We start from the raw sequence: 23,342 nt of genomic DNA on the forward strand, positions 1-23,342 counted from the left end.
ACAGACTCAGCAAGGTGGCGATTATGAAGCAAGGCACTGCATGCAAGGTGGCTGACTAGGTGGTCCCACATTCACAGGCAGATAAACCAGGTGAAATTGGGGTGCAAGACAGAGTCCCAGTGCCAGTAAATAAGGCCTCAAAACACCAGTTGAAAACACCTGTGGGGGTTGAGACGCAGGGAGAGACTCCCAGCCTCACAGAAGAGTTTGTAGAACCCACAGGGTCCTAGAATGTATACAAGCCCACCCACATGGAAATCAGCACCAGAAAGGCCCAGTTTTCTTGGAGTAAGTGGCAGAGAGGACTGAGATATGACAGAGAGCAGAGCAAGTGCCTTGTTCTCTCTCAGACCCTGCCCCCACATAGTGTCACAACCCAGCAACTGGGTTGCCCCTCACTGATGAACACCCAAGACTCCATCCCCCATACATAGCAGGCACGACAAGACTAAAAAAAATGGCCCAAATGAAAGAACAGATCAAAGCTCCACAGCAAATACAGCTAAGTGATGAACAGATAGCCAACCTATCAGATACACAGTTTAAAGTACTGGTGATCAGGATGCTCACAGAATTGGTTGAATTTGGTGGCAAATTAATTACATGAAAAAATGAAGGCTACACTAAATGAAATAAAGGAGAATACACAGGGAACCAAAATGAGAAGGAAACTGGGACTCAAATCAATGGAGTGGACCAGAAGGAAGAAAAAAATGACCAAACAGAAAAGAACAAAGCAACAGGAATTCAAAAAAATTGGGAGAGGCTTAGGAACCTCCAGGACATCTTGAAACATTCCAACGTCTGAATTATAGGGGTACCAGAAGGAGAAGAGAAAGAGCAACAAGTGGAAAAGTTATCTGAACAAATAATAAAGAAGAACTTCCCCCATCTGACAAAGGAAATAGACTTCCAGGAAGTCCGGGAACCTCAGAGAGTCCCAAACAAGTTGGACCAAGGGAGGAACACACCAAGGCACATCATAATTACATTATCCAAGGTTAAAATGAAGGATAGAATTCTAGAAGCAGCAAGAGATAAGGGGACAGTCATATTCAAAGGAGTTCCCATCAGACTATCAGCTGATTTCTCAAAAGAGACCTTACAGGCAAGAGGGGGCTGGAAGAAGTATTCCGGGAAATGAAATGCAAGGACCTACATCCAAGATTGCTCTATCCAGCAAAGCTTTCATTTAGAATGGAAGGGCAGATAAAGTGCTTCTCAGATAAGGTCAAATTAAAGGAGTTCATCACCAAGCCCTTATTTTGTGAAATGTTAAAGGGATTTATCTAAGAAAAAGAAGTCCAAAATATGTATAGTAAAATGACAGCAAACTCACAATTACTAACAACCACACCTAAAACAAAAACAGAGACAAACTAAGCAAACAACTAGAACAGGAACAGAACCACAGAAATGGAGATCACATGGAGGGTTAGCAACAGGAGAGTGGGAGGAGGAGAGAGGGATAAAAGGTACAGAGAATAAGTAACATAGATGGTAGGTAGAAAATAGACAGGGGGAGGGCAAGAATAGTGTGGAAAATGCAGAAGCTAAAGAACTTATGACACCTGGACATGAACTAAAAGGGGGAATGTGGGTGGGAGAGGGTGTGAAGGATGGAGGGGAACAAGGAGGGGGATGGGGCAACTGTAATAGCATAGTCAGTAAAATTTATTAAAGAGAAAACCTAAAAAAAAAAAGAGAGGGAAAACCTGCAATGTCTTTTATACTCATGTTGGTATAAGTATTTCCTTTCTATAGAAACATATCATTAAAATGTTTGTTTTACATGTAGTGGCATTAAACAATAGAATAATGCTTAGTAAATTTTCAGTGTTAGGCATCAGTTTGCCTTCCAAGCACATTATTTCTCCTATGAATTTCATACCAAAAAGTTTTCAGTGGAAAAAAAATGAGCTTTCTTCAGAACAGGGGAATGAGAGACGAGAAGGCAGACAACATTTTCCCTAATTTAGTGCAGCAGCAGAGATATTTGTGAAAGAGCTGAAACAACAGCACTGTTTTACTTTCATACACTAGTGTGAGAGCGTATGTGTTCTCCCTACACCATGATGTTATTTTGAACACTTCTCTGTAAGTTGAGCTTTGGGAAGCAACTGTCTTTCTACCTAACCAACAATGGGTTATTTTTCTTTAATTTAAAAAAGCATTTCATTGAAATTCCATATTGACACTGAAACTAATATTTTACATTCTAAAACAGTGCTTTGAGAGCTGTAAGTGATTTTCAAAGACATCACTTTGGTTAATCTACTTTTGACACTTGTGGAATTTACTCTTGCTGTACATGCTAGAAAATTTTTTTCATGCCAGAAACATGGTTTTAGTCATGTGTACAGGTTGTTAAAGATGGCTCTGATGGGGCATGGCTAGATACAACTCACAGGTGTGTATTACACCATTCCCTGCCAGCCTCAACTTTACTCAATCCATCATGCAGACTTCAAACAAATTTGTCTGAGTAAAATTATTTCATTTCTCCCATAAATAATAAAAGCAAATGATTTGGTTTGTCATGAAAAGTACTCTATGAACTGACCTGACTTTTTACTCAAACCCTACCTCACTGGTTTTGATGGGTTACGTAACATGAAGCTCTTCTTGGAAGTCTTTCACACACAGACACCTACCTATGCTATTTCTTACACATACAAAACTCTTCCTGTATCCACCCCTCTTCTCCTCCTCCTGGACAACTGTCCACATGGGTATGAATGGGGATGCACACAGTATGTCCCTAAAGGTTCCCTGACATCTATCAGCCCTGGATCCTACCAGGTATACTTGTTCTGTGTCCATATTTCCAGGAGTCATTTTATTCCCTTACAGTTACATGTCCCATGAACTTTAGATCTTTTTAAACAGGGGTATATCAGAGTCATTATTTTTCATCTAAGTAATACCACAATGCTTGGTGTGCACTAAAGGCTGAATGTGTGTTAACTGCTAACTGACATTTGTTTAACACAGAGCTGCATCAGCTCCCACACTAAGCTCTTTGTTTGCATGTCAGGCCTGATGCCACCAGAAAGGAAGGATGCAGAAGCCCCACTCCAATCAGAAGAGTTAAGTTTCTAAAAACTTCTACTATGAGAAAAAAATACAGAAACCTTGAAAGAAATTAAGATTAGAGACACAGATCCCTTGAACAAACATATGAAACCTTAGGAAAAAGTGTTTTCTATGTTCATAAATGTTACACAATTATATTTCTTGACATGTATGATACCTGCAATTTTACTCAGCACATTTTTTTGTTTTTATTAAATGCCAATTTTCTGGTTCCAATGTTAGAGTTTGAAAGAGCATATTCCCTCTAGTTCAGGTCCTCTTTATAGAAAGACTTAGCCTCAGAATGTGACTGACAGTAAGGCAGGTTTATGTCCTTTCTCCCAAAGTGCAGAGTAGACAAGTGAGGAGGAATTCGGGGACAGAGTATAAGTTGATGGAAAGGTAGATAAGTGAATCCACTGAGGAAGGTAGGGAGCAGATCAGGAGATCAGAGGACACTCACCTTCAGAAGGCTTATCAGGTCACAGTGGTGAAAAGACAGTCAGTCAGGGCTCCTTCAGGTCCACAGTGGCAGTGTGGGTGAAGATTGTCCCTGGGAGAAATGGTCCCACTTGATTGTGAACTGGTCGGGTTGACACCTGAATTAACCATCACACTCAACTCTGGCAGATTCAGCAAACACCACATGGCTTATTTCAGATAACAAGCCTTTTTGTTTGTGGGTCTGTGTTTGGATAATAGTTGAGTTTATATTATAGAACTTTAGATCCCCAATCTCCAGAATTAAAAAGGTCATAAAATCCTGAGACGGAAAAAGCCACAGAAAAGTGTGATGCACCCAACCTGATGCAGCTCAGTGTCTGTTTTCAGTCTGTCATTATCAAGTGTCTTTGGAAAGAAAGTTGCGTCAAAGCCTAAGTGTTTCAGCTCCTTTCCTGCCAGAACTGCAGGGCAAATTTAGGGTCCAAAGTGGTATATTTCTCATTTTATTTCACCTAAATCTCCATTCCCAAAGTCTCCACTCCTCCACTATTTCTTACCTTAGCTTTTCTAATGCCATTTCCAGGCCTCTAGTCCCAAAAATCATAACAAAAGTAGCTTACAGTTGAAGTGCACTGTATTTCCAATTGCACAAAAAAATAGTGCACAAATAAATCTGAATAAGAGCAGATTTCTGTAAGAGCAAGTTTTAAGTAGAGCAGAATTGTAAAAAACAAATGTGCTATATTCTAAAGCATTTTAAATGCACATACTATAAAATGCAAAAAGTAATTTAGAAAAATCTTCAAATAAACTTTCTTCTTCATGATTTTTATGAAGGAGAATTTGGTAATCAAGAGGTGCAAAAGGGAAACACTAAATTTTATATTTGCATGTTTTGAATTTTGTACTTTGTGCTTGAATTACATATTCAAATGATAAATACAAAGTTCCCAATGAGTACTGACTCTTTGCTGGCAAGGGTAATATCCTGTTTGAAACCTTGTGACCAGATGAGAGATGAAAATGTGCCCATTGAAAAAAGAAGGAGGAAGACAGAAATCAGTATGAGTTTTTGAAAAAGAAGGACAGTGGATATCTTCACTACGTTTCTACAAAGTCTAAACTGTTCTTCAGAATTAATCACTCCCTGAAATTTCTTCCAAGAGTAACATGAATTTTTTTTCTTTGTTTTCATTTTTATAAGATAGTCAAATAGGTTAGCTCAAAATTATATATAGTTACACTCTCTCTTTTAAAGACAGGGATTTCTCATAATTATATAAAATTATCTTCCTCTTAGTTTGAAGTTGTTCCCAGTACAAAGTGTAAAAAGAATCTTCACTGTATGTACAGTTTGTTGAATTCCTGCCATCATGTCTATTAACTGTCTCTACCCAGGGCTGACTAGTCTGTCAGTGGCTCCTCCTTCTTGTTGTGTGGCTGAGGAGGGTCCCATTTCTCTCCCTTTGTGTCTGTGGCAGTTTGTGTGTGTGTGTGTTTCTGTGCACCTGAGTTTGTGTTTGTCTCTGTGTGTATCTGTGTGTCTGTGTATCTGTGTCTCTGTGTGTTTGTGTGTCTGTGTGCGCTGGTTTGTCTCATTATTTTAGCTTATTTCACAGGTGGTGATGAGGGGTTTTACCCTAATTATATCCACACTGAGTCTAGGCCCTCTCTTTCACCAACTCTGGACTCCCTATGTTTCATACAAATAGTTATTTACTCTGGTGTGTATGTGAAGAGGGAATTTTTGAATCCCTTATATGGTGAGCTAGAAAATACAATGAGAGAAAATTTTAAAAACAGTATTTTTAGGAAGAAATACAGTGATCTATACCCTACAAGCAAAAGTCCTGACGACAAAGGTTTCCTTCCCTTCAGTCTTTGCTGAATGGGCAAAGCTATGGAGCCCAGATGACAGCACACTGTGGTTTTGTTTTCTGAGACACAGGGTTCACTCATTGATGTTAAAATCTGTGCAACAGCCTTAATTTCAAATGGATTTTCAATGTCCTCCATTTTCATCTTTTCAAAGCTACATTTTCTGCCTCTTATTTTTTTTACGTGTTAAGCCACAAATTGAACACAGCTTGTGCTTGGCAAATGAATATTAAATGCTTTTTCCTGGAAAATGTGTTTGCTCATTAAATTTGACAGTCATTGTTTATGTGGTCAGTGTTACTGGAGCCAAGAACTATCTGGCATGGCTGCCAGTGACAGGTCCATTATTTTAATTGCCTTTAACCTATAATCAATATTACTGCTCTCCAGAGAAAGAGACTGCATAGCTAAGCAGTATAAAAAGTGAGTTTGTTCCTCTGCACCTTTGTTTCTGCTATTACATCTAAAGATAATATTAAATGCTTCCTTTGAGTATTAATTTCTTTATCAAAACTGTTTCCTATCAAGTTTTGTGAAATGCTTACAAAACTGCTTACATCAGTTGGATCATGTCTATTTGAAATTAAACACTTTGAATTTATGGCTAAGTGTGATTGTACTTGAAAAATAACTAAATAAAATTTAAAAATTAAAAAAAAAACAAAAAAAACAAATTTGTCTTCATTATCAAGTCATCTGTGTCATCTTTTTGTTTGTTACTGGAATTTAGAGGGTTCTAAAGGCTAATAGCATTTATGGAGGAGCGCGTATTTTCAGGCATGAAACCAGGAAGTTTGCTTTGGAGTTTAGAGAAATGCCTTTTCTGTAGGGGAAAGTCAAGGGACCCTAGTTGCAAGTGGGGAAGCAATGACAACAGTGATGCTCTGATAGAATCAACGTGAAAATTGACAATGGAAGTCACTGATGATTATTAATAGTGTTGTCACACAAGTGGCATTGTAAAAAGAGCAATCTGATGGTAATGTGAAGAGAGATTGAAGTGGTTGGGTCAAGAGAGGGGAATAAGTTTTAATATAAACAAGTACATTAGTAAGATTGGAGGGGAGGCAAGATGGTGAGGGAATAGGATGGAGCAGATTCCAGTTCCGTGTACACAAGGGAGAGAATCCTGTCAGATTGGCAGAGGAGAAGCCAGGCAGCCAGCAGTTGCTCAGCATATATGAAAATAAGGGACCAGAAATCTTGTCGGTCATGGAGGATTCAGATGGTAGGGAGACAGAAGTAATACAGTAGAGTCTCGGGGATGGAACAAAGACAGGAACAGCAGGGATTTGGGGGGGGTGCACAGTCCGGGGACCAATGCTCGGCACGCAGTGCACCTTGGTGGGCTTCCAGCGCACGTGGATTGGCACCAAGCGCTCTGGACCGGTTCTCTGTGCATCTCCCTCGCTCAGATTTGTCAGGAGGCCTGGGCCTGCTGAAGGGACCAAAAAAAAAAGACAGGAGCAGAAGGTTTTTTGGCCAGTGCACAGTTTGGGGGACTAGTGCCCAGCGCACAGCACTTCTGGGTGGGCGCCCAGTGTACCTGGGTCGGCGCCCAGCACTCTGGACCAGTTCCCTGTGCATCTCCCTCCCTCAGATTCATTGGGAGGCCTGGGCCTGCCAAGGGTCCGGAACAAAGACAGGAGCAGAAAGGTTTTCAGCCAGTGCACAGTCTGGGGACCAGTGCACAGCATGTAGCGCACCTTGACATGCACCCAGCATGTCTAGGTTGGCGCCCAGACCTCAGATCAGCTTACAGCTTCCAGGTCATCTCCCTCAGACTCTTTGGGAGACCTGGACCTGCGAAGGGGTCCTTGGGAGAGAGCTGGGACCCTCAAATCCCTCCCTTTCTGGCCAAGCAAGGTTGGGCGCCAGGGGAGACTTCTTTGCTAGAGTTTGCAGAGAGGGTGCTGAAAACTAAGGGCCTCAACTGCAGACTCTGCGGTCGCCAGCCCCAGAGAACAGATAAGCACATTGTGGGGCTCTGACTCCGATAGTCACAGCCACCTGGTCTGCTCCTCACCCAGCCTGGCAACAAACCCAAGGTTGGGCAGAGGGCCTGGAGTTCCCCCACAGAACTGGAGCAGGCCTGTGTTCGATCCTGCGATCCAGGGAAGCAGGAAGCCTGGCCAGCGCAGGCGCCTACGCGACCGGAAACCCAACCCACGGTGCTAACCCCTGGGAAAAGAGTGCTGTGCGGAAGTCCTAGTTCCCCATTGTAGGGAGCTGGGAAGAGGTGCCAATAGTCTGGCTCCTGAGAAAGGGCCTGCAGAAAAAACAAACTAATCGACCCTCAGCTAGCTGCAGCCAAAAAAACTGGTTTAGTGACTTTGAAACCAAAAAACAATGTTTCTTTTCTTCTTTTTTTAATTTTTCTTTTCCTTTTTTTCTCTTTTTAAGTAACCTGTTATTCCTTATATTTTATTATTGTTTTAGCTTTCAATACTTTTGTCTTCTTTTTTCGTATTTTCTGTTTTATTCCTTCTTCCTTTCTCTCCAAACTTATCGCTCTTTCCTCCATTCCCCTGCCTTTTTTCCCTTTTATTTCTTTCTTTTTTTTATTTCTTTTACCTACAAGAGACACAAACAACTTGAAAATGCGAAAAGACCAGAGCTGGACACAAAAAAGAGGCTTCCCAATAGTAGAGTCAGAGAGACAAATTGCACTTTGCTGTAGGAAAGAAGCCACAAGTTGCTGCATATTTGAGTAGGTGGAAGCAGAGAAAGACAGGGTAACTGAAAGAGACTGCACCACTGAATTTCACAGGTATTCCACAACAGTTCACATAAACCCAAGGAGTCAGAATAGATTAATCTAAGAAGTCGAGGCTAACAAGAAGAGTCTCACAAACAATGGGAAGACAAAGAAACAATCCCCAAATGAAAGGAAAGGAGGAACCCTCAGAAAGAATGTTAGATGAAATAGAGGGAAGTCAACTGTCAGATATTGAATTCAAAGCACTGGTTATCAGGAAGTTCAAAGAGCTCACAATGAGCTACCAGAAACTACAGGGGAGCTACAACGATCTCACTGCAAACTATATCAACATGAAAAAGGAAATGGAAACTATTAACAAGGGACAAGAGAAAATGAAGAATACAATTTCTGAACTGAAGAACACAGTGGAAGGAATCAAAAGCAGAATCGATGAAGAAGAAGATTGAATCAATGAGTTGGAGGATAAGATAAAAAAACACCCAGAAAGAGCAAGACAATGAAAAGAGGCTCAGAAAGAATGAAGAGGGATTAAGAGAAATGCAAGATAATATGAAACATAATAACATTCAAATAACAGGGATACCAGAAGGAGAAGAAAAAGAACAAGGGATGGAAAACCTATTTGACACAATAATGAGGGAAAGCTTCCCTACTTTGATGAGAGAAAAAGTCAGACAAATCCAGGAATCACAGAGAGTCCCAATCAAGAGGAACCCAAAGAGACCCACTTCAAAACATAGCATCTTACAGCTAGATCAGGAGTGGAAACATAGAAATGAAGATCTCAAGGAGGGTTAGCAACAGGGGAGTGGGAGGAGGAGAAGGGGGGAGAAGGTACAGAAAATAAGTAGCATAGACAGTAGATAGAAAATAGATGGGGGGGGCAAGAATATCATGGGAAATATAGAATCTAAAGGACTTGAGACACATGGTCATAAACTAAAGGGGGGGTGATGGTGGGGATGGGGGGTAGGGTGGAGGGGAATAAAGGGGGAATAGAACAACTGTAACAGCATAATCAATAAAAAAATTAAAAAAACATATTAAAAAAAAACATGGCATCTTTAAAATGGCAAAATTTCAAGACAAAGAGAGAATCTTAAAGGCAGCAAGGGAGAGAAAGGAAGTAACATATAAGGGAGCCGCAATAAGGTTAGCTACTGAGTTCTCAATGGAAACACTCCAAGCCAGAAGAGAATGGCGAGAAATATTCAAAGCAATGAGAACCAAAAACCTGCAACCAAGGCTACTTTACCCAGGAAGGCTCTTAATCAAGATAAAAGGCCCAATAAAGAGCTTTCAAGACAAAAGAAGTCTAAAGGAATACGTCTCCACCAAACCAGCTCTGCAAGAGATGCTAAAAGGACTGCTTTAAGGAAGGTAATGAGAGTCTGAGAGGAACACAAGTACAAAAATGACAATGAATAAGTACCTATCAATAATAACATAATAGTACTTATTCATGTAAATGGATTAAATGCTCCAATCAAAAGACATAGAATAGCTGAATGGATAAGAAAGCATGACCCACACATATGCTGCCTACAAGAGACCCACCTCAGGACAAAAGACATACACAACTAAAAATGAAGGGCTGGAAACAAATCTTCCAAACAAATGGAAAAGAAAAAGAAGCCAGGGTAGGAATACTCATATCAGACTAAATAGACTCCAAAAAAAGGACCATAAAGAGAGACCCAGAAGGTCACTTCATAATACTCAAGGGAAGAATCCACCAAGAAGACATTAACATCATAAATATATATGCACCCAACATAGGAGCACCCAAATATATTAAGAAAATCTTAATATATTTGAGACTTTAAGAATGATATTAACAGCAACACAATTATAGTAGGGGATTTCAATACCCCACTGTCAAAAATAGACAGATCTTCCAAACAAAATATCAAAGATATTGTGGCATTGAACAATGTCCTAGATGAAATGGACTTAACTGATATATATAGAGCCCTTCATCCCAAAGAAGCTAAATACACATTATTTTCAAATGCACATGGAACATTTTCAAAGATAGACCACATGAAAGGGCCCAAAACAAGCCTCAACAAATTCAAGAAAATTGAAATCATACCAAGCATTTTCTCCAACCACAAGGGACTGAAACTGAAAACCAACTCCTAAGGAAAAAACTCAAACACTCAAAATCATGGAGATTGAATGCCATGCTATTAAACAAGGAATGGGTCAAGAATGAAATCATGGAAGAAATCAAAATGTTTCTGGAAACAAATGAAAATGAATTCACAACAATCCAAAACTTTTGGGACAAAGCAAATGCAGTCCTGATAGGGAAACTCATAGCAATACAGGCTCATTTAAAGAAGATAGAAACATTTCAAACAAACATAACCCTATACCTGCAAGAACTTGAGGAACAACCACAAAGACAGCCCAGAGAAAGAAGAAGGAAGGAAATAACCAAGATCAGAGCAGAATTAAATGACATAGAGACTAAAAGCACAATTCTTAGGATCAATGAATCCAGGAGCTGATTTTTTGAAAAGATAAATAAAAATTGAAAAGCCTTTACGTAGGCTTATCAAGAAAAGAAGAGAGAGGACACAAAAAAACAAAATCAGAAATGAAAGAGGAGAGATTACAACTGATATCACAGAAATAGAAAGGGTTGTAAGAAATAACTATGAAGAACTGTATGCCAAGAAATTTGAAAACCTAGATGAAATGGACAAATTTCTACAAAATATAATCTTCCAAAACTCAATGAAGAAGAAGAAGAAAACCTGAACAAACCAATAACAGCAGATGAAATTGAAGCAGTAATCAAAAACTCCATTCACACAAAAGCCCTAGGCCAAATGGTTTCACAGGAGAATTTTACAAAGCATTTGAGGAAGACCTAACTCCTATTCTTCACAGACTATTCCAAAAAATTCAAAATGATGGAGAACTCCCAAACTCTTTTTATGAAGCTAGCATCATCCTAATTCCAAAACCAGATAGAGACACAACAAAGAAAGAAAACTTCAGGCCAATATCGCTGATGAACATAGATGCTAAAATCCTCAGCAAAATATTGGAAAATTGCATCCAACAATACATGAAAAAGATCATGCACCATGACCACATGGGATTCATCCCAGGAATGCAAGGATGGTTCAATATTTGCAAATCAGTAAATGTAATACATCAAATAAACAAAAGCAAAGACAAAAATCACATGATCATATCAATAGATGCAGAAAAAGCTTTTGATAAGGTACAACACCCATTTATGATAAAAACACTCAGCAAAGTGGAAATAGAGGGAGCATTCCTCAATATAATACAGGCCACATACGAGAGAACTACAGCCAACATCATACTCAATGAGCAAAAACTAAAGTCTTTTCCGTTAAAATCAGGGACAAAACAAGGATGTCCACTTTCACCATTTCTATTCAATATAGTAGTGGAAGTTTTAGCCACAGCTATCAGACAAGAAAAGGAAATAAAAGGCATCCAAATTGGAAAGGAGGAAACAAAACTGTCATTGTTTGCAGATGACAAGATACTGTATATGGAAAATCCTGTAGAGTATACTCAAAACTGCTCAAACTAATAAATGTATTTGGTAAAATAGCGGGTTACAAAGTCAATATCCATAAATCAAGGGCATTTTTATATACTAACAATAAATCAGTAGAAGCAGAAATCAAAAAAAAAATACCATTCAATATAGCAAAAACAAAAATAAAATATCTGGGAATATACCTAACCAAGGAGGTAAAAGACCTGTATGCAGAAAACTACACAACACTGAAGAAAGAAATCAGGGAAGACACAAACAAATGGAAACAAATACCTTGTTCATGGCTTGGAAAAATTAACATATCAAAATGTCCATACTACCCAAAGCAATTTACAGATTCAATGCAATACCTATTAAAGTACCAATGGCATATTTCACAGACATAGGACAAACACTTCAAAAATTTATATGGAACCATAAACGACACCAAATAGCAGCTGCACTTTTGAGAAAGAAGAACAAAGTAGGAGGGATCACAATACCTGATATCAAACTGTATTACAATTTTAATCAAAACAGCCTGGTACTGGCATAAAAACAGGCACATAGACCAATGGAACAGAACGGAGAGCCCAGAAATCAACCCAACTCTCTACAGTCAATTAATATTTGACAAAGGGACAGTAACATAAAATGGAGTAAAGATAGCCTCTTCAACAAATGGTGTTGGGAGAACAGGATAGCTATGCGCAAAAAAATGAAACTTGAGCACCAACTTACATCATACACCAAAATAAATTCAAGGTGGATAAAAGACTTAAGTATAAGCCATGAAACCATTAAGTCCTAGAGGGGAACATTGGCAAGAAAATCTCAGATATTTCAAGCAGCAAGTTTTTTTACTGATATGTCCCCTAGAGCAAGGGACATAAAGAAAAGAATAAACAAATGGGATCTCATCAAAATAAAAAGCTTATGCATGGCTAAAGAAAATAGTATTAAAATAAACAGACAACCAACTGTATGGGAAAACATAATTGCCAATGATTCCTCAGACAAGGGTTTAATCTCCAAAATATGCAAAGAACTTACATGACTCCACTCTAAGAAGACAAGAAACACAAAAAGTGGGAAAAGGACTTGAACAGACACTTCTCCAAGGAGGACATACAGAGGATCCAGAGACACATGAAGAGATGCTCAATATCACTAGTTATCATAGAGATGCAAATTAAAACCACAGTGAGATACCACTTTACACCAGTCAGAATGGCTATCATAAACAAAGCAACAAACAACAAATGTTGGAGAAGTTGCGGGGAAAAGGGGTCCCTAGTTCACTGTTGGTGGGATTACAGACTGGTACAACCATTATGGAAAACAGTATGGAATTTTCTCAGAAAACTAAAAATGGACCTGCCTTTTGACCCAGCAATTCCACTGCTGGGATTATATCCTAAGAACCCTAAAACACAAATACAAAAGAACCTATGCACCCCAATGTTCATAGCAGCACAATTTACAATAGCCAAGAGCTAGAAGCAACCTAGGTGCCCGACAATAAATGAATGGATCAAAAAATTATGGTACATATACACAATGGAATTCTATGCAGCAGAGAGAAAGAAGGAACTACAACCCTTTGCAACAACATGGATGGAACTAGAAAGCATTATGCTGGTTGAAATAAGCCAGGCATTGAAAGACAAATACCATATGATCTCACCTTTAACAGGAAGCTAAACAATAAAACAAACAAGCAAGCAAAATAAAAACAATGACACTGAAATAGAGAACAGGGGGACAGTCACCAGAAGGGAGAGGGGAGGGAATTTCAGGATGAAAGGTGAAGGATTTACAGGAGCTAATATAAAGGACACATGGACAACAACTAAGGGGGGTGGAAATGGGAGGGAGGTCGGGGGCCTGGGGGGGGTGGGCTGGGATGGGAGTAAAAGATAGAATACTGTAGTTGAAAAATAATTTTAAAATAAATAAACAAATAAATAAAACATGAAATAGAAATTACCCCCATTTACAACTACAACAAAATTTAAATTACCTAAGAAGAAGCCTAACAAAAATCTAGAAGGTCTTTGTGGAGGCAATTATGCAAGTTTACTGATAGATTCAAACTAAGAGTTCCTAAATAAATAGGAAAAAAATAGCTGACAAAGAAAAACCTAAGAAGATCAGTATACAGAAATTAAGCAGTTACACTAATTGCACTCAAGGGACTTCTTGAAAAAAATAAATTCATTTGTCTTGATAAAAAAAAAATACATCAGTAAAATAAATATACCAACACTGTGCATCAGGAATATTGTAATTGTTCATGTGTGCAGAGACAAAGGCACAGGAGTGTTCACTGCAAGATTTTTATAATAACGATTGTTTGGAAAGAGTTTAAATTGTTAAAATATCAGATATGGGTAAAATGAGCATGCTACAATTCAGTTTTATAAAACCATTTAATTTGATTTTTAAGACATATTTACTGACAAAATAATATTCATGGGACAGTAAGTGAAAAATACACATGCAGGTGATACATTTTTAGCATGTGTAAATAAACATATCTAGAAAGAAACACTCAAGTGTTATTTCAAATGACTAAGTTATCACTCATTTTTATTTTCTCCTTTTGCCTGGCTTCATTTTCTAAAATTTTGCAGGGGGTAACTATTCACATACTATCTGCAACTACTCTCATGACAGTGGACATGAGCTTAAAATCTCAGAAGAGTCAGCAATCTGAACATCAACATCAGCTTCAACTGGCATTTGATGACCTTGAATTAACTTGGATTCTAATAAATTTATGCGATTGGCCAAAAATTCTACAATACATTAATAACTAATGGCCTGCAATATAGTCCTTCCTCAAGCACAATCCTAATTTTGGATAGATGTGTGAGAAAAGATGACAGTTTCACAGTCTACATGTTTATGTTTGGTGACTTCCCCCAGGATAGTCTCTAGTGATGGGGCCCAGTCTACTGAACCAGGAGTGCCTACAAACAGCAAACCATTGAATGTTTTAGCTGCAAAGAAATGAGTGCCTTTTTCTAAATAAAATCTAAATTCCCTTATATTCTAACATAAAGTATTTTCAGCTGAAACAGACAATGAGTTAAGCACCAGAAAATTATTGTGTGTGCTTGGTATAGAAAATATGACTTTTCCAGTCACAGACAATATGTACCAACTAAAGGATTATGATTTATTCCAAAAAATATTTCTCATGGTCTATGATATGCATAACATTGTGTTAAACCATGTAGAGCATGCAAAAATTGTGAAATACACTATCATCCTAAGGAGGTAATAGTCAAATAGATAAAAGAAGTATCTAAGAAGCAAGGTAAGTATAAGAAAGTAGGTATAATAACAATAACAAATGTACAGATGAACTACTTTAACTGGACAGTGAACAGAACTCTTTAATCTCAGGTTTTCAGAGGAAGCTGAAAACAATACAATGGATATCAAGTAGCCTTCATCTCAGAGAGAAGGTGGGTGACTCAGGACATGTGAAGAAATTATGAAACCAGAGGGAGAGGGGAGAGAATTTCAGGGGAAAAGGGGAAGGATTCACAGGAACAAGTATAAATGACACATGGACGAAATCTAAGGTGGGGGGGAATGGGAGCGAGGTGGGGAGCACTGGGGGGGAAGGTGGGCTGGGATGGGAGTAAAAGACAGAAAACTACTTGAACAATAATTAAATAAAAAAGAAATTATGAAACCTATTACACCACCATCTGACCTCATGTCCTTATAGACAAAACAAATTCCTCTTTACTGAATAAAGCTATTCCATTGAATAGCTTTAACTGAATTTTCAGCTATTCTATTGTGTAAATATACCATATTTCTTGATCCATTCACCTACTGATGGGCATTTAATTTGCTTCCAGCACTTGGCTATTATAAATTGTAAATTGTGAATTATGAACATTGGATGCATTAGGTTTTTTTGAACTGGTGTTTCAGGGTTCTTAGAGTGTAATCCTAGCAGTTGAATTGCCAAAAGGCATTGTCAAAAGGCAGTTCCATTTTCAGTTTTTTTTAATTAAATTGTTTTATTGTTGTTCAATTACAGTTGTTTGTACCTTCTCCCCACCCCTCCACTCACCCCCTCCAAACCCACCTCCCTCCCTTGCTTCCACCCTCCCCCTCAGTTTTGTTCATGTATCCTTTATAGTAGTTCCTGAAAACCCTTCTCCCCACAGTCCCCTCCCTGCTCCCTTCTGGCTATTGTTATATTGTTCTTAATTTCAATGACTCTGGTTATATCTTGTTTGCTTTTTTGTTGTTGATTGTGTTCCAGTTAAAGGTGCGATCATATGGTATTTGTCCCTCACCACCAGGGTTTCACTTAGCATAATGCTCTCCAGTTCCATCCATGCTGTAGCAAAGGATTTAAGCTCCTTCTTTCTCTCTACTTCATAGAATTCCATTGTGTAAATGTACCATTTTTAGTTTTCTGATAGAAAGGAGCTCCTACCCTCTGCAATAGCATGGATGGATCTGGAAAGCATTATGCTATGCGAAATAAGCCAGGAGGTGGAAGACAAATACCATATGATCTCATCTAAAAGTGGAACCTAATCAACAAAACATACAAGCAAGCAAAATACAACCAGAGACAGTGAAATTAAGAACAAGCTGACAGCAGCCAGAAGGGAGGTGGGAGGGGATAATGGGGAGGAATGGAGGGAGAGTTTTCAGGAATATGTTGAAAAGACTCATGGACAAAACCAAAGTGGAGTAGGATCAATGGTGAGAAGTGGGAATGGTTGGGGTGGGGGGGTTAGGAGGGAGAAAAATAGAGACAACTGTACTTGAACAGCAATTTAAAAAGATAAAAAATAAAGTCTTATAAGTGAAAAAAAAGAAAGTTTTCAGCTAAAAGAGAGGTGTACATAGGAGAATTTTGAGAATCAGAAAGCAGTGGATTACTCTGCAATCCTTGTGACTGGCACTTCTGAGCAGCCATGTCCTCAACTGTACCACATCTAGGAGAGCAGGGGCAAGAATCTAGACAGTTCAGTAACTTTATGCCTATTTTAGCCATAGACTGCTTATTCTCATTGCCAAAATCCAGTGGTTGCAGATGGTTTGAAAACACAGTTCACTTAATAGCCATAAAGCTTATGAGCAAGTGGATCAGGTTTCTGCTTCCTTCAGAATTTCAGTCACATGACATTTGGTAGCATAAACAATGTATGTTGTTCTTTTAAAAGATTTAGAATAGTGATTTGGTAACAAGTAGAGTTAGATGATCTTTTCAAAACAAGCTTTGTTATTTGTTATAACTGTTGTCTAAGAACAAGCAATCACAGAATTTTGAACAGAAACCTCATTTTTAGCAGAATGGGATAATATTTGCACTGTGCATTTATTTCAAATCAAGGGACAGAAAGCTGAATTATTAATAAATATTTTTGAACAAATAGCAAAGTAGTTTGATAAAATAAATAAAACACAATACCTTCCTCTCTCTTTGCACCATCCAAATTGTTCAAGTGGGTAAAATATGAAAATAGTCCATCAAAATATAGAACCCTTGCTAGGTTTAAATTTTTTTGAAAGCTTTCTGAGAATGGGGAAGGTCTGAATGTGACATTAAATGCAGACAACATAAAAGATAAACTTGAAAATATAAACTTTTATAAAATATAAATTTTAAAGAGTGTGTATGGAATGAACACACATATATACACCCTGAGACGGATACATAGGAAAGTTGCTCTACACCCCCGAGGGAAGCACAGGTCTTGAGGAAACTGCTAATGATCATAATCCTGTGTGCTTCCTCCCCTCAGGTATGGGAATCTGGGGACTAGATTCTAATGGGTAGAAAATGGCAAAAATGATAGCTGTTACTAACATGACTAGGTCTCAAAAGGACTGTCATTTTCTTTCTGGTTCCCACTCCCTTAGATCACCAGCTGCCATATCCAGAGGACACATGAGCAGCCTGTGGAGAGATCCAGATGACACAGCAACCACAGAGTAAACTTGGAAGGGCGCTGTCCACTGGCCAAGCTTCATGATGGCTGCAGCCTTGCTCTCTTCTACCTCTTTGCATAGAACGGAGAGATAATAAATGTTCACTGTTCTAAGCTGCTAAGTTTGGGGAAAATTTGTTATACCAGAATTGATAATCAATAAATCTCATAATTTTTCAAATATAAATTATACAATTAGACCTAATCATTCACCTAGAAATTGACAAAGACTGAAAATTAGTGATGCCCATTCTTGATACAATGTGGTAGAGGAGACCCTTACTGTCTGCAGTGTATGAATGGGGTCATTTTTGGCAGAAGAACATTGGCCAATGTGCACTAGAGCTTTAAATGTTCACACCATTCCCCTAGAGATTTATCTGATCATAAATCTAAACCAGTGCACAAACCATGTGACCATCCAGAGAGGACTGATATTTTCCTATGATTTACCATATAATGGGCTATTCTGTGGAGGTGTCTACATGTACTCCTATGTAAAGTTGCCAAGGAAATAAAGCTAATTTCCCTTTGCATTACTTTTAACTTTATTTTGCTCAATTTTCTGAGGGGCAATGCATTTTGGGAAATAGTTTTTCATGGTGCCACATTGACAGGAAAATCTTTACTGTGTAACCTGCTCAATTTAACTGATACCTACTCAAGTATCAATTGATGCCACTAAATAAATGGATAAAAGTGTTAGTGACTGAGCTCTTTACTAACCAAAGTCCAATGTCAGGTCAGAAAATCATGAGGTAGCAAAACCTGGAGCTGCCCTTTGTGAAAGTCTCTCCAGTTTCATGCTAAGGGGGAATATGTTTGTAAGAAGTTTTCTTATTTTTGTATCATCATTTGGCAAGGTTATCAAGTATTTTATTATTACACCTAATTAAATTAAACTTTAAAATCTACTTTTTAAAAATGCCTGAGTATTTCAAGCATAATCATTGGCAGTGATCTCAACACCTTAGGCCACATGTGAACTCTATAGCTCTGTCTTATTCCTATAAGATCTAAGGTACATGCCACACTGAAAACCCAGACCTGAAAGTTCATACTTTTTTTTGAGACTTTTCACTTAACTGCTCAGCTTGTGTGGCAGCCAGCTGGAGTGCTGGCTTGTTCCTAAAGCTGGTAAGGGCTTGGCAAGAGGGACAGAGTGCCTACCACCAGGACAACTCATGAATTTGTAGACCTGGATAGAAATAGGAGGATTATAAAATCTAAATCCCTGGTTTTTCAGATTAGTAAAATAAGAGGATGAAAAGTGAACTATTCAAGATCAGACATAAGGTACATCTCAGAGCAGCACCCGAAGGCTGAGTTTTCACCCTTCTACTCCCATGGGCTTTCTATGACCGCAACAACATTCTCATGTGATCATCTCACTTTTCAAATATCAGTTAATTTACATATGTAAACATTTGTGCAAATATAGATTTTCCTAAATCTGTTATATTTCATATGGCAATATTTTAAGAATAGATTAAACATTGTTTTGATTTTTTCATAGGAATAAAATTATTATTAGTATTTAGCAAAGTATAATAGACTGAAAGATGAGCTTATTTAAGTCATGTGAACATTATCTCCTAGCCTGCTTTAAGAGCAAGTTTGCAAAGTCACAATTTTACCATTAAGAGAAAGATATCTTATACCTCCTAGCACCTGCCTAAGTCACCAAAATACTATCCTCCTATCTTTCCCATCATGTATTAATCAGATATAATCCTATCCTGTGTAGACATTATGAAGGAAAGGAGGGATGGGAATGGACTTCCTCTTCCATATTTCTGCTAACCTTATTTTATTCTTGGGCATTATTATGTTTGGTCATATGAAGACATAATAATATATAATGCAGTTGTAAATTATTCCATTTGTCCTTCAGGATGCAAAGAAAAATGGCTGCTTCTAATAATTAGATAGTAGGAGTGAGGAGTGAGTCTAGTGTTCATCTAGTGTGTCATAACCTTGAGTTTACATCTATGTGGGGCACTTCTCCTGAACTTCACCCAGTTATTTCACCTAACTTAAATGTAGGGCTTCATTGTAAAGCAGGATAATCACAGCCCCTATGGAGTTTTGTTCTGTGGAATGCTCAAAGGAAATGTGTGTAAACTGACAAACTCAGAGCTCCTTTGTGTCATTTGCCTTCTCAATCTATGCCCTGTAGCATTTTACAGACCCTGCATGTATTCACTTTATTACCTAATTCTAGAGAATATCAACAACAAAAAAATGCTACAGTTTCCTAAAATTTAAACAAATATATTTTAACACAAAACCAAAATGCCAAGTTTAATAGCTAATAAATAAAGATTTATATAAATTTTAACCCTATGGATATTTTCACATCCCTCCAGGATTCCCTATACTCATATGTTACCTCCTCTTCTCCCACCACTAACACTTCACTAATAGAATACATCCATTCTAATATCAAGGGCAGAAACAGTTCTGAAGCTGAGAGCTGTGTTTATAGTTGTACATAAGGAAGTTTTGAATACGTCACAAGTACCATGTGCAGGACACTGTCTCTGTGGAACCTTATCCTAAAGATCTCATTCCTTTCGGTGATGCACTGTGAAGGGGATGTTAGAGGGTCTTACAGATCTTTAAGACAAAAGTTCATAGAGCTTGCCTTGAAACAAATTATTTTCCCTGAAAGTTGTTCCTAAACATGTCGACCTCACTGGGAGTAAATTGCACATCTGATATCCTCTGTCCTAGTCTCATTCTGATGTCCTCTGTCCCCACCCCACCACCAACCTGTATGATTCAATGTGAGGACAGCAGCAATGATCCCTACTTATCTCTGGGACCCTACTACCATCCTGCACTACCCACCAGAAGTCAGTGCAAGCAAAAACACCTTGTCTCCACAGGGTGATTTGGGGACCCTTTGGGTGGCATTCAGTGTACTATAGTCACCAGCCACAGGTCCCTCTCACAGCTGTGCAATTTAATCAGATGGGTCATCATGAGCCCCAGGACAAAGTTGCTACTTTTGCCTCAGAATCCCTTTCTCTATTGGCTTCTCTTTTATTTTTTTCAACACTAAATCCTAACATGATTTATGCCCCTTACCTCCTTTTCAACCTCACTCAGTGTATACCCAGTCTTTTCCTGTTATATCAGTGGTTTTGCACCTTGGCAAATACAGGACTCAGCAAAAACCAACCAAACAAACAAAACAGGTATTGAGGGAAAGGGGTTTGGGGACTGGGTGGAAGTAAAAAAAGGGGTGAAGATACAGACAAAATGAGGCTTTTCTTGGGGCAATAACATGATGGGCACAACATGATGCATTGTGCAGATGATACTCTGCTGAGTTGTGCATTTGAAACCTGTATATGTTGAGAACTAATGTCACCTCCAATAAATTCAATTTTTAAAAAATAGCAGTCTTCAGCCCCACTCCCCTGGCTGCATAAGAAACACATCTAGAACCTGGTCTGGGTACTTGGATGTTCTAACCTCTTCCCAGTGGCCCTGTGCCCTAAAGGTCAACAACCACTGTCATGCGTTGTCATGTACATAACATGTACACTTTGTGAGGTTTGTATAGTTTACATGTTTGGGAGAGATTCATTTGCATCTGTATAAGCTTTTATGTGTTTATAACCTACTAATGTCACATAATTATTTTATACTTTTCCTAAATTGTATACATAAATATATATTAAAACTCAAAATAAACAAATAAATACATAGTTTTTAAATTTTTAATTATATAAATTAAGGTTAAAGTATCTTTACCTATTTCTACCATGCCCTCAAATTAATCACTGTTAACAAAGGGTTCTGAAGCATCCCAGATGCCTTCATATGAGGCAGGAGGAACAAAGTCAAAGGCTCTAGCTATGCCTGGTGAGTTCAGAGAACAGCTGGAAGGCCAATGTGGCTTCAGAAGGAGGCAGAACAATGCTACATGGTGACATGGAGACATACCACATGCCACTGCGGAGGCCACAGCTTTTACTTTAAAAGAGACAGAGAGCCATCAAAGCATCATACACTATAAATAGAGAAATGACATGATCTCACCCAAGTTATTTAAAAATGAATTTGCTTATGTAGAGTGAAGAGCTGGATTGCTGGTAGACATGGAGGGCAATGAGCAGAAGCAAAAATTCTAATTAGGAGACCGTTTGCACAATCCATGACAAAGGTGGTAACAAACTGGGCCACAGAAAGAATAGTAAAGGTGCTGAGGAGTATTTGCATTCTGGATACATTTTTAGAGCAACACCAGTGAAATAGGTATGAGTATGAGAGGGAGACAGGACTTTCAGCTGATTCCCAGGTTTTCAAATTGAGCAAACAAAAGCATCATTACACACTTGCCCCAAAATAACTTCTTTCTTCTCAATATAGGAAAGAAATAATGGTGCTATGTATAGAAATTATTGTTGTGCATATTAACACAGAACACATATAAAAAGTGCCCAGGGCACAGCTTGATTCATAAGTATCTCACTAATGATAGATGTCACAGAAGGTCACCATCAGTGCAGACAGTGGAAGTCAGTGAAATCTGAAATATTAAGCCATTATCTGAATTACCTACTGGCTATGAGACTTGAATGATCAAGGTGACTAATTACATAGGCAGCCTAACCATGTTAGTAAAAAATATCCAAACAAGAAAGATGACTAGAAATAATATCTGTCCTCTAGCCTTGAAACATAGAATGAATTTCCATAGAGAATTGTCAAATTGACCTCTGTGAATTAGGTGATTGGGTGCTTAGCTCATTTTTGAGTTTGGGATAGGAGGAAACAGATGGTTGAGGGAAGTACACATTTAGGTATAACATGAAAACCACAGCAAAGAAATTGAATGCAAGGAGAACAAACCCAGTATTAGGGCTGTATGTACTTACTACACATGTATTTAAGTGTAAGCCAGGGATGGGGCAGGAACAGCAGGTGGAACATGGAGCATGTTTAGGGCAAGGAAGCTGCCCTGTGTGGTGTTATAATGATAGATAGAGGTTATTACACATCTGTCAGAGTATTATGCAACCCCACAGAGTATACAGCACCAAAAGCGAACCTCACAAAGACTCTTACTTATGATGCATCCACATAGCTCATCAATGGCAGCACATACCTCACTTGTGGGGACTGGTGATGATAGGAGGCTATGCATGTACATTTGTGTGGGAAATATCTGCAAATCTCTGTATTTTCCCTCAATGTTGCTGTGAATCTAAAACTGTTCCCAAAAAAGAATCTTTTTTCAAAAGTTTGAAAAAGATAGTAAAATACAACTAAAACCTTAGTAGGTGCAAAATGAAAGTCATTGCCTGTCCCCCAAGACTGGCTCAGAGTGGGCTCTTGATTACTTCTCCATCAAGTAAATGAATGAAGAGAATGACATCAGGGATATGAGAAGGGTTTGTGGGAGTCCCTATAGGAACTTAACAGTAATGCAGGAGATGGCATGCCATAACCACTGCTTTAAGCCATATTTCCTTCCTCTGTAAAAAAAGGAATGATAATTCTTGCCTCAAGGGTTTTAAACAAGACCAAGTGCATAAAGTTTCCAGAATATATGGGGCCTGGCAAATAGCAATGTTTCATTAATGTCAACATTAGGTAGATCTGAAGAGAAAATTACCTGACACTCAGAACTCAGAATGGTGTTCACAGATCCTGCTGAGAAGGGACTGGATGGAAGGGGTGCAGGCAGATGGCACCC

Source organism: Artibeus jamaicensis, unplaced genomic scaffold (genome assembly GCF_021234435.1).
Source record: "Artibeus jamaicensis isolate MK-2021 breed Jamaican fruit bat unplaced genomic scaffold, CSHL_Jam_final contig_386, whole genome shotgun sequence".
NCBI lineage: Eukaryota > Metazoa > Chordata > Mammalia > Chiroptera > Phyllostomidae > Artibeus > Artibeus jamaicensis.